The following is a 12,432-nucleotide window of genomic DNA, read 5'->3' on the forward strand; positions in this document are numbered from 1 at the left end:
GCAGTTTCATTTTGTTGCATTCTAATATGTGAGCGGGAGAGTGGTGGCATCGACGAAACTGCAAAGGGATTTGAAAGCTTGACAATGAAGTCTCCATGACATGACCCCATATCTGCTATCAGATAAGAAAACATAATTGAAGGCATCGGAAAACTGTTCTATAGACACGAAAAATTATCTTCATTACACAGAGCAATTAATCCTAAAATGTGTCACAGAAGCATTTTTTAAAATGGTATTTCCTCGAGTGTTAGCATGTTAATTGAAGATCCTTATTACTTATGTGACATAGAAAATATAAGTTTAGGAGTATAAGGGAACATTAACATTATAATCATTTAGAATTATATGTATGAAAAAATACAAAGGGGCATAGAGTTTGTCTCACTAAAAATGGACTGTGAAGTAATATGGGAGAGCTATTAGGGTCAGACTATTCTCTGCTTCCACACAAACGAGAAAAGAGGAAATGAGAAATATGTAAGATTAATGGTAAACATTAGATAAGGTTATGTGATATTCTGGAGCATTATGAAGAAAGGACCCAAACTCAGAACCTATTTAGAAAATGGATTTGCTATACTATTAAGGCTGCAAAATGCCAATGCAGAGCAGAGGAGTTTGCAGAGGAAAACCGTACGAAAAATGCTTTCCATTAAATTGGAGAAATAGCCTTTAATTATAGGATTTTAGATTTTTAGGGTCCAAGATGACGCAAGTGGTCAGTTTATAATTAAGAAGTCTAAAATAATTAAACTGCCACACAAATAACAGAAAACGATTAGTGACAAAGAGGTTTCCTTATTTCCCTTTCACTCTCCAATTGATGCAATGCAGTTTTCACTGTTTATCGTCTTATAAAAGTTGGTCTTCATAATATCATCTATACGCTTTCTCATATCTTAATCACAACTACTATATTCCCAGCACTTAGCCTAGAATGTGTTACATAGTAATGCTCAAAAAAAGTGTTTAAAGCTAATAAGGATCAGATTTACTTTTCAGTTCTCTTATTTTTCTTCTCTGCACTTATTAATTTTATTAACCTGTGGTAAGAAGAATAATGGTTTCCTAAAGATGTCAACATCCTCATGCCTGGTATTTGAGGAGAAATCATTTTGGATAGCAACAAGAAATTATGGTTGCAGGTGGAACTAGACTGACTAATCCACTAAGTGCTGAAGGGGTGATTATCTTGGTTTATATACTTGGGCCCAATGTAATCACAAGGATCTGAATAGTGGGTAGAACGAAGCATAAGAAGGAGAACCACATATGAGAAAGAATTGGCCCAATCCTGTCATTTTGGAAGATGTAGGAAAAAGTTCATAAGCCGAGGAATCTGAGCTGTCTCTAGAAAATGGAGAAGACAAAGAAGTAGTTCCTTCCGAAGCCACACAGCCTCATAAGCACTTGATTTTAGCCTAATGAATTTCCAACCTGACAAATTTCTTTGAAAATAAATTTGTATAGTTTTAAGCTGCTATATTTGTCGAAAATTTTATATCAGCAATAGGAAATTGATACATAAGGTTTAAGGTTATTAAGTCTAGTGATAAATATATATTGATAGCTACTAGGCGGTAGAAATCCAGTTCTGAAAGAGACAATGTTCGTGTCCTTTTGGCACCATAGCTTAGTGAGAAAGTAGACACAAAAAAGAAAAGAAGATACAGATGTAAAGACCCCTGATAAAGAAAATGCAGGATTCTATCATAATTATGTATTAAGAGAACTAACTTGAAAAATCCAGTGCTACCTTGAGGAAGTGAAACCTCAATTGAATTCTGAAAATTAATTGGGAGTAGAGAAGAAACATGGCAGGAAAAGAGAGCTCCAGACAGTACAAAGGACAGGTGCAGCTGTGAGGACATTAGAGACCGAGCACGTTCCTTTGCAGAACTAGAGAAAGGGGAGGAGGATAAAAGTGGCAGACATGACTCCAGAAAAAGGTAAAATAAGCACCACTCATTTCATGAAGATCCTTAAAACTTATCCAGAAGACAGTTAGAAACCAAAGCAGACTTTTAAAAAAAAAATTACTCCTTTATTTTAAGGTCAGAGTTACAAAGAGAGAGGGAAAGAGAGAAGGAAGGATCTTCCATCTGTTGGTTCACTCCCAGATGGCCCCAACAGCCAAAGATTAGCCAGGCCAAAACCAGGAGCCAGGAACTTCACCAAGTTTCCTTGGTGGATTACAGGGGCCCAAACACCCGGACCATTTTCTGCTGCTTTTCCCAGGGTACTATCAGGGAGCTGGATTGGAAGCAGAGCAGCCAGGACTTGAACCAGCAATATGGGAAGTCAGCATCAAAGGTGGCAGCTTTACCCACTATGCCACACTACCAGGCCCCCAAAGCAGACTTTAAGTAAGGGTATGTGAATATCAGGTTTGGATCTCACAGTATGGACAATATTGTAGAAAATTTAAGACTGTAGACACAATGACCAATTAGCTGATTATAGTTATAATCCATTTGAGAAGTGGCCATGGCCTTTATCATTTCATTGCAATGGGGCTGGAAAGAAGTAGATGCATGCAAGGCATATTTAAGAGATACTATTGATAAGAACTAATTATTTTCTGAGGATATAGGGAAGCTGGAAAAGGGACATCAATGACAGTATTCAGAATGAAGTGTAGAGATGCCAGGAAGAAGAGGGCCTGGTTGTGGGTAACTAATGAGGGCATAGGAAGCATCAGGAGTGGTCATGGGAGTCTGAAGAAAATGTATGAATCCGAATTGAAAATAAAGATTTGGGAGACACAAGTCAATATGCATGTAGTAACTGAAACCTCTATAGCAAATGACATTACTAAGAAGAGTGCAAAAACTTTCTGATTTTCGAAAATACCACTATTGCTTGCTTTTACTCCCAACATAAGAGCTCCTTCATCATCTGGTACACGGACTTACAAGTATTTGCCATTCAGCCTGGCAATGTAGGCATTCACTGAGAGTCCAGTATATCGTTCATCTTTTTTTTTTTTTTTTTTGGTCTGCTATGTTTACTCTTCCTAAGAGAACCTCAGCCACCTCTATGTATTAATACTGCTGATACCTCATTCTGTATTTTTCATCTTGAGTAATGTCCTTAGCTTTAAACTGGCATAACTGACACTAGTTAATACCGCCTTCCACCTAAATGCACTGCAGATACATTAACAAAATCATTCATCTTCCCCAACAAATCCATCGATCCTAGTCTTCCTGTCAATAAGTGGCATCATCATCCATTTAATAACCAAATAAGTAACTCTTGAGTCATTATGCAAGCTTGAGAAATGCTTGGCTTGAGGTTAAAGGCCAGATTATTTAGAATGGCATATAAAGACCTTTACAATTTTACTCCAATATACTTTTGTAAATTTATTATTTATCCAGTATGTTGGCAGCTAAGGAATATTCAAAAAGTTCATGGAATTATACAAAACCATGAATGGAAGTAAACAATGTTTGCAGCAAAATACTCATCTTTTAATTCTACTTTCTCCATGAGCTGTTTGAAGTACACTCATCTGTACCAACCATTCTGTACTAGCCACACAAGTCAAATTTCTCCATGAACAACTCATATACTTTTCTTAGTCATTTGTTCATGCAGTCTCTAGAACATGACTTGATGTCTCTCATTGTGATAATCTAGTTCAAATGCAAGCATTTTCACACAATCACTTTTATCTCCTAGGCATAATTCATCATTCAATTCCAATGTATACATGCAGACATATTACCATTTTTTCTAATGGTATATACCATATTTTATACACACATATAGAAATACTTTAACTGAATATATTCATTTATGTAACCACAAAAATATGTTACGAACATATATTACTCTTTTCAATAAGGCAGCCCAAATGACACTCATTACCCCCTTGGAGGACTATTAAGGCTTTGTAACTCCCAGTAATCTTACTTGGGATATTCAAGAAGAAGAAATATGTACTTAGCAAGGGTGTGTTCAATAAATCAAATAGTTAATCAATAGTGTAATTAAATCTCAGATCACCTAAGTCCTAGGCCAAGGCATTTTCCCTCTACTTTATGATACTGCTCCAACTACTCTGGTAATTATAAGCCTTCTGTTTTAATAAATTCATTTCCTATGATATCCATTAGTCACTCTTGTGACTCCTAATACAATGTAAAACACTAAAGATGATCCGTCTGACTCTTTCCCTCCACCAGAAACAATACTTCTTTCTCATGTAGGTCAGTTACTTTTTATTGTAGAGAGTTGATGAAGCCAGTAAACAATCTGAACCAAAGTCATGTTGAATAAAATTTCCCTCACATCCCCTGCCACTTAGTTATAGAATATAGTGTATATTAGCAAATTGGAGTTAGAGTCAGAACCTTAAATATCACACAATTGCAGCTCTATAAAAATAACAATGTCATATATAGTAAAAAACAGTAGATAAATATTTTAAAATATTTTGTGTTTAATTGTAGAAATTGCCACAAAATAGGACATAGCAGTAATATAGAAGGAACATATTAGAATGGAAAAGAGATCAGAATTCCAATAGCATATGAATAGCTATGAAGTTGCAAAAGTTGGAAAAGTGGAGTGTTATATGGTAGATTACACAAATGATTCATTCTTATTCCCTTAAAATGCCATGAATCAGATAAAATACAGATAGTGGGTTAATACAGTCATTCCAAAATTCAAAAGCCTACATTCAAAACCCAACTCAGCTCTCACTATTGTGATGACCTTGAGCACATTATTTAAGTTTTTGGAGTCTCACTGAGTTCATCTGTATCATGAGATTATCAATGATACAGAATTGTGAAGGCTACATGTGACACAGTAATAATGCATATTACTATTGAAAAACTTAAAGAAGTATAGGGAAAACCTGTAAACCTTTATATCCAGATGTATCAAAAATTCCTGGATCCAGCGCTGTAGCACAGCAGGTTAAAGCCCTGGCCTGAAGCACCGACATCCCTTATGGGCACCAGTTCTAGTCCTGGATGCTCCACTTTGGATCAAGTGCTCTGCTATGGCCTGGGAAAGCAGTGGAAGATGGCCCAAGTCCTTGGGCCCCTGCACGCATGTGGGAGACCTGGAAGAAGCTCCTGGCTCCTGGCTTTGGATCAGTGCAGCTCCGGCTGTTGCGGCCATCTGGGGAGTGAACCAGCTGATGGAAGACCTCTCTCTCTGTCTCTACCTCTCTCTCTAACTCTTACAAATAAATAAAATAAATCTTTTTTTTTTTTTGACAGGCAGAGTGGACAGTGAGAGAGAGAGACAGAGAGAAAGGTCTTCCTTTTTCCGGTGGTTCACCCCCAATGGCCGCTGTGGCCAGCGCACCGCACTGATCCAAAGCCAGGAGCAAGGTGCTTCTCCTGGTCTCCCATGCGGGTTCAGGGCCCTAGGACCTGGGCCATCCTCTACTGCACTCCTGGGCCATAGCAGAGAGCTGGACTGGAAGAGGAGCAACCGGGACAGAATCCGGCGCCCCAACCGGGGCTAGAACCCGGGGTGCTGGTGCCGCAGGTGGAGGATTAGCTTAGTTGAGCCATGGCGCTGGCAAAATAAATCTTTTAAATAAATAAATAAATAATTCCTGTGAATCTTCTATATAAGTTGTATTACCCCATAAAATAGACATATTTTCTAGGTGGCTGTCATATTAATGATTACTGAGATTTTTACAGTATTTATAAATATGCAGAAGCTAGTCTTGATTTGAAAGATAAAAATATGAAAACATAATAAAAATTATACCTCCTCATGTTCAAAAGAATGAAATATGATTTTAGTAATAATGGCAATATTGACTATTTCTGTAGTGCATTATAATTTACAAAGTGATTTCAAGCATCTTGTTTGAACATGAATATGTGGGTGTAGATTTGTTAGGGTAAAAATAAGTTACTATTAATTAGTACAAAGACACGAAATACACTTGGGTAGTCTGTCATGAGAAGGGTCACTTACTTTGTTAAAATAATAATAATGGACTAATTATGAGAAAATAAACCAAAATAAGGTCAGTGTCTACATTCTAATTTGGAGGTAAAATTAAATACCTGGATACGGTGGCAGAACCGCTAACTAGATACCTGTTTCCATACCACAGCCTAGTCAATTTTGCTTTTAAAATATCCTATTTCTCCACTGAACATCTTAAAAAGAACATTATAATGTGGTATATGTCAATTTTAATGGCCTACAAAGTAGTTTTTTCAAATAAAAAGGAAAGCATTCAGCCAAATGTGCACAATAGCCATTTCTAAAGGTCTTGTTAATAAGCTGCTTTTAAAAAAAAGGTCAAGCAGAAGGTCCTTTTGTAGGTTTTTTACAAAGGGCTATTTAAATCACATGACATTATTTGCTCAACCTTTGCTATGGAGTAAGTATTAAGAAAAAGATATAGTAGGGGCCATGTTGTGGCACAGTGGGCCAAGCCACCTCTTACAATACCAGCATCCGTTGTCTGAGTGTGGATTTGAGTCTGGGCTGTTCCACTTCAGATCCTGCTTCTTGCTAAAGCATCTGGGAAGGTAACAGAAGCTGGCGCAAGTGCTTGGGCTCCTGCTACCCACATGAAAGACCTGGATGGAGTTCCTGGATCCTGGCTTAGACCTGGCCCAGACCTGGCTGCTGCAGCAATTCACAATGTGAACCAGTGAATGGAAGATCTCTCTCTGTCCTTCCTTCTTTGCTGCTTCGCCATTCAAATAAACAAATAAATCTTTAAAATAATAAAAAGGAAATTGATATGGTACATGTGGAAAAGCCCCATGTCTTACTTCCTTGGGGCACCTCTGAGTTCATCTGTAACTAGAGAGTAGATTCTCTGAATGCTGAAGATTTCTCACAAGTATCAACGTTACTTTATTTCTTTGCATTAAGGCTTCCTCCAGTTCTAGAATGGCTTGGAAAGTAGGACATCCCAGGAGTGCCAGTTAGTCTTCTCAGGAACAATCCTCAGTAAATGAGGAACGGAAACACATGGGTAAAAATAAAACAAAAACAGGAGAACATATTCCATCAGGATCCCCAATGCTTCCATGAGATACTAAAACCAGAGTGACCCCCAAGAACACATGCATTTTCTGTTCTCCCTCCCCTCTGCCCTTTCTCTAGTCCCTCCTTTACAGAAGTTTATTTTGATCTAACAAGATCTTGAAATTTATTCAAATGAGGGGTCTTCAAAGATTTCATGGAAAATGTGTATTATGAAAAAATCTGTGTGAGTCTTAACTTTTGCACCACAACTTAAACTTATCTTTTTAATTTCATTTTCTACAAACATTCTGAAGTAACCCCATACATTTGTGACTTTCATGAATGATTCCTCACATGAGCTAGTTATATCAGTACTTGTTTCATACTCAGGTTTTGAGTCACCCAAATTAATCTCTATGTGTATTTCGCCTACATTTCTTGGCTCGCTCATGTACAAGCTATTCAGCCTTAGATTAAGGCTCTTAAGTATACCGAATCTCAGATTTCAAGCTCAAAAAATGGAAATAGTTATAGCACAACCTTCTAGTTTTGTTTGATTTGGGAATCCTATAAAGAATCTAGGGTACTCTTGAGCAAGGACTTTCTAAAAATAAGTGTCAGTATTAATTGCTCTTATTCTCACTGATATATGTCATTGCATTTAACGTTTTGGGTAGGTGGGTAGATTGCATCACCTGTTGATAATTCCTCCTTCCTTCTTACTTGCCATGGTTCACAGAGGCTGGATTATACATCATACCTCACTAGTGTGACCTTGCTCATGTTACTCACTTTGACCAATGGAAAACGGGCATTATGAGAATGTCAGTTCTGAACGAGACTCATAAGAATCATGAAAGATTTTCACCTCTTGGCTCTTCCTCTCTTTTCCAATGAGAAATTATGACACACATGGAAATGGAAAACCAAAACATTCTGGCAAAAAAAAAAAAAAAAAAACCGAAAAGATCTCTGCAAGTGAGATCCCAGTGGAAAGAACAGGTCATCAAAAAGGAGGTACCTTTCTCTGAAGGGAGGAGAGAACTTCCACTTTGACTATGACCTTGTCTAAATATGATCATAGTCGGTGAATTCAAAAGGCTTCCATAGCCTTGACAACTCATGACAAGAGCCTAGAGTGATTACTGACACCATAAACAAGAGTGTCAATTGTTAAGTCAACAACAGGAGTTACTGTGCACTTACTCCCCATGTAGGACCTCTGCCCTTAATGTGTTGTCCAGTGTGAATTAATGCTATAACTAGTACTGAAACAGTATTTTACACTTTATGTTCTGTGTGGGTACAAACTGTTGAAATCTTTACTTAATTTATACTAAATTGATCTTCTGTATATAAAGATAATTGAAAATGAATCTTGATGTGAATGGAAGGGGAGAGGGGAGGGTTGCAGGTAGGAGAGAAATAGTGAGGGGGGAAAAGCCACTGTAATCCAAAAGCTATACTTTGGAAATTTATATTTATTAAATAAAAGTTTAAAAAAAGAAATTATGCCACAAATAGCCTCCCTTCCCAAAAGGAAAAACACATAGAGCCTGAATCTAATACAAAACCTGAAGCAGATGTGTAATAAGAAATAAATGTTTGTGGGTAGGTTTTTAGTGCAGCAGGTAGGGCACTGCATGGGAAGTCAGCATCCATGTTTGAGTGATAGGCTCGAGTCCCAGCTCTGCTTACAATTCAGACTTCCAGCTAATGGGCACCCTGAAAGACAGCAGGTGATGGTGCCAGTAGGTGGATTCCTGGCAAACAAGGGGGAGACCTAAAATGAGTGCCTGGCTCCTGACTTTGGCCTGATTCAGGCCCAACCGTTGAACACATTTGGGGAGTGAACTAGTTAATGGGAGCTCTTTCTTTCTGCCTTTAAAATAAATTAAATAAATACAGAACAATTTAAACCAGGAAAAAAAAAAAAACAAAACATTGATTCTTCCAAGTCAGTGAGAGTTGAAATTTGTAACACAGCATTATCTTATACTAAAGCTGACCAATATAGTAGGTCAACAGTAAGTGCATCCTATAAAATAAAATTCAGTAATAGTGGACTGTTTGTGGCTTTTAAATTTAAAAAGGGAGGCCTGCATTCCATTATTTAAATTTAAAACTAAAGTACAAGTTTCAAAGAAAATATTCAAAAACATTCTAAAAGTATTCTACTTAGAATATATTAACTTTTCTATCTTGGTCTTTCTCTTTACCATACCTTTCAAAATTTAAACATCAAAGAAAACATGTTTTTTTCTAAAATGTGGCCAAGTTTTATCAGAGATAGAAATCACTGTAGGGGGTGGCACCGTGGCTCACTTGGTTAATTCTCCCCCTGCGACGCCCGCATCCCATATGGGCACCGGGTTCTAGTCCCGGCTGCTCCTCTTCCAGTCCAGCTCTCTGCTGTGGCCCGGGAAGGCAGTGGAGGATGGCCCAAGTGCTTGGGCACCTGTACCCGCGTGGGAGACCAGGAGGCAGCACCTGGCTCCTGGCTTCAGATAGGCGCAGCGCCGGCCATAGTGGCCATTTGGGGGGTGAACCAACGGAAAGAAGACCTTTCTCTCTGTCTATCTCTAGATATATCTATATCTCTACCTGTCAAATAAATATAAAAAAGAAATCAATGTAGAAAGTGGTTTAAGGGGAGAATATGTTCTGAGGAAATGCAGTGGGTTGTTGTAACAGCAATCATCAGTACTGAGATTGTTCATTTATGCCTTGTGCCAAATACAGAAAGCACTCAAAACAGAAATAAAGTTTAGGAGTAATCATTTCTTCCCTCTTCACCAAATATGGTAGTCTTAACTTAGTGCGTATGAAAAATCAAGCCAAAAAGTATAAATAGTCTAAAGCCAAATATTTTTCCAGCATAAACAGAGGGAATTTTATAGTCAGTAAAAGAACATTAGACCCTGTCTTCTAGGAGGAAGTTCAGAAAATTATTTCTGAGAATAGGAAAGAATTCCTGGGAGCTAATCAGAGGAGGATACCGTTTTGAGAGTTAATCAGGTGCTGATGCTAATACATGATCCAAGTGGCAGAGCAAAGAAAGTCCGGAATCACACAATCAATTCTTATTCAGCTTCAGTTGCTAATACTGATGACAAGTGGTTAATGACGGCTTCTTCCAAGATTCTTAATGACAGATTTCTCCCTTCTTTTCAAGTTTATTATGCCACTGGATAAGAAAAGTATTTATTTCATTTCTGAGATTTGTGACAGTACTATATTGAGAACACTTCCCTCAGTGCACAATAACAATGGTTAAGTTGTGTCTATATCATGTTTACTAATTTAAATAAATGTGAATTTAGGTTAGCAAATAAATTAAATAATTTTTAAAATCTCCCAAACTAACTTCATTGTTTGCACTTAGGTGGAACTGAGTCGAACTGGTAGAGGACAATATTACCTAGAGTTACAAAAGATTTAGAGATCGCACTGCAAATCTAGTTTCTTACAACTTAACACAAAAATACAGTAGACAGAGCTTGAGGTTTTAATGGAATTTGCTGAGTAAAAAAAGAGCATTTTTGAAGTATAGTTTGTTTCATTTTACCTTTATAAACTCTATACTTTGTACTAAATTCTAGTCATCACTAGACACTTTAAATCAAACTGGCAAATGTTTTCTTGTATGGCCAGTACATATAGTTTGAATGTTTTTAAATATATGTACATATGTATACATGTTAGGATTATGTATATGTTTTATGTTATATATTTGTATATAAACTTAAAAATACATATTTATATATAAGGTTCATATATATGTGAGTATAAAATTTTATAATCTCATGTATAGATATGCATGAAATATGGCACACTACAAACTTCATAAATTGAAGACATTACAGTTTCCAATTTTAATATTACTTTGATCATGCTCAGTGTGTACTGTTTAGTATAATAATATAATTGTTTCAACCCTTGCAAGCAAGCCATATACAGTGCCCGGTATGCAGACTCCATATACCATCAAGACCTAGTCTCCCATAGTGCCCTAGCCTCCCTCACTTAGCTTAAATTTTCTTTGTCCTGCTTTTATGGTAGCAAATAAATTTCTTATTAACATTATCTCACTGAATTGAGGTAGTGATGCAGGTGGCCCTACAATATCCCAAATATATCTTGCAAATAACATATTTTGTTTTGTTTTGTTTTTAAGTTATTTTTTAAGGAATACAGATTTCATAAGCACAACTTTAGGAATATAGTTATTCTTTCCACCATACCTACCTCCCCATCCCTCCTCCTCCTCCTTCTCCCCTACCCAGTCACATTCTCCTTTAAGATTCATTTTTTTTTTTTTTTGACAGGCAGAGTGACAGTGAGAGAGAGAGAGAGACAGAGAGAAAGGTCTTCCTTTTTCCAGTGGTTCACATTCCAATGGCCGGCGCGCAGCGTGCTGATCCGAAGCCAAGAGCCAGGTGCTTCTCCTGGTCTCCCATGCGGGTGCAGGGCCCAAGCACTTGGGCCATCCTCCACTGCACTCCCTGGCCACAGCAGAGAGCTGGCCTGGGAGAGGGACAACTGGGACAGAATCCGGCGCCCCGACCGGGACTAGAACCTGGTGTGCCAGCGCCGCAAGGCGGAGGATTAGCCTGTTGAGCCACAGTGCCGGCCGAGATTCATTTTCAATTAACATTGTACACAGAAGGCCAACTCTATATTAAGTAAAGGTTTCAAAAATTTGCATGCACATGCACACACACACACACAAAAACTGTTTGAGAACTAGTTTTACAGTTACAACTCATTGAGGATAGAGGTCCTTCATGGGAAGTTAGTGCAGTTAGTTATCAACAGTGACTCCTGTTCATAATTTAACAATTAGCACTGTTATGTATGATGTCAGTGATCACCCGAGGATCTTGAAATGAGCTGCCGAGGCTATAGAAGCCTTTTGAGTCCACAAACTCAGTCAGTATTTAGATAAGGCCATAAGCAAAGTGAAAGTCCTCTCCTCCCTTTGGAGATGGCCACTTCTTTCCACTGGGGTCTCATTCACAGAGATGCTTCATATGGAACATTTTTTTTTTTTTTTTGCCACAGTGCCTTGGCTTTCCAATAACATTTTTTTAAGTTTATTTAACGTATAAAGTTTCATGTATTTCAGATATACTGATTTAGGAACATAGTGATACTTCCCACCCTTCTTCCTCCCTCTCCCATTCCCACTTGTAACCTTTACTAAGATCTACTTTCAGTTTACGTAACCCTACACTAAGTAAAAGAGTTCAACAAAGAGTAAGCAGGAAAAAAAAATGTTCCTCAAACAAGGGCTGTAAACAATTATCAAATCTCAAAATGTCCATTTCACTCCAATACATTACATTTTAGGTACTCTATTAGTTACCTCGGGTCAGGGAAAACATACAGTATCTGCCTTTTGGGGACTGGCTTATGTCTTGATGTTTATCTTTTCTTAAGGGGTTTGTTTTT

At 37.6% G+C, this 12,432-nt stretch overlaps 1 protein-coding gene across 15 annotated transcripts in view; it reads right to left on the minus strand.

The window, feature by feature from the left end:
* Nucleotides 1–12,432, minus strand: part of DMD (dystrophin) — a 2,249,390-nt gene that overhangs the window by 1,933,916 nt on the left and 303,042 nt on the right. The gene's annotated exons all lie outside the window — the stretch shown is intronic.

This window comes from Oryctolagus cuniculus, chromosome X (genome assembly GCF_051225735.1).
Source record: "Oryctolagus cuniculus isolate XC-2025 breed Fujian yellow rabbit chromosome X, ASM5122573v1, whole genome shotgun sequence".
Lineage (NCBI taxonomy): Eukaryota > Metazoa > Chordata > Mammalia > Lagomorpha > Leporidae > Oryctolagus > Oryctolagus cuniculus.